The sequence below is a fragment of the Elephas maximus genome, chromosome X (genome assembly GCF_024166365.1).
Source record: "Elephas maximus indicus isolate mEleMax1 chromosome X, mEleMax1 primary haplotype, whole genome shotgun sequence".
NCBI lineage: Eukaryota > Metazoa > Chordata > Mammalia > Proboscidea > Elephantidae > Elephas > Elephas maximus.
Window position 1 is genome coordinate 58490620 of NC_064846.1, and position 746 is coordinate 58491365.

Here is a 746-nt window from a genome sequence, read left to right on the forward strand (position 1 = left end):
TGCTCAGTCCAATTCTTCAACCTTCTGTTTGATGTTCAGGTATGCGAGGTCATTGTTTGTATCTTTTCACTTAGTTTCTTGAGTCTTTGTTGTAGCAGGACATTATGCTGTGTCTATCAAAGCTTCCATCTTAACTGGAACTCTCCATATATTATTTTTTAAACAAAAATTGGATTGCACTATAATGATAACATATTTATATATGACTATTTTAGTGTTTCATAAAGTATACAGGCCAAATTGCCCACCAAAATAGTTTTATTAATTGATGGTACCACTAGCAACATATAAACATATGTGCTTTCCCAGTATTGAATTTTTGTCTTTAATTTTTCTTTTACTTTTCTTGTCTTTAAGGTTTGTGTAGTCGATTTTCTGAAACTAAGACTGAGAATTCATACTCACTCCTATTGATTTTGTTCTCATTTGCATCATTTGATTGTTCTACTCTGTTCAGATGGTTTTTTATTCTGGTTCTGTCCTCCAGTTTGAGAATGTAGGCTTTGGTATTTGACAGATCTGGATTTAACTCTTGCCTCTATTACTCTTTTACTGTGTGGCTTGACAATTGATTTAATATCTCTGACAATCAGAGAGGTTGTGTAGACCACCAATGAAAGAGTTTAGAAGGACACCAGCATTTAAAAGGACAAAAGAGGGGTCATATAAAGGCAGAGAAAGAATGGTCAAGCAAGATATAATGAGAATCCAGAGAAGGTGATGTTGTCATGAAAGTCAAGGAAGAA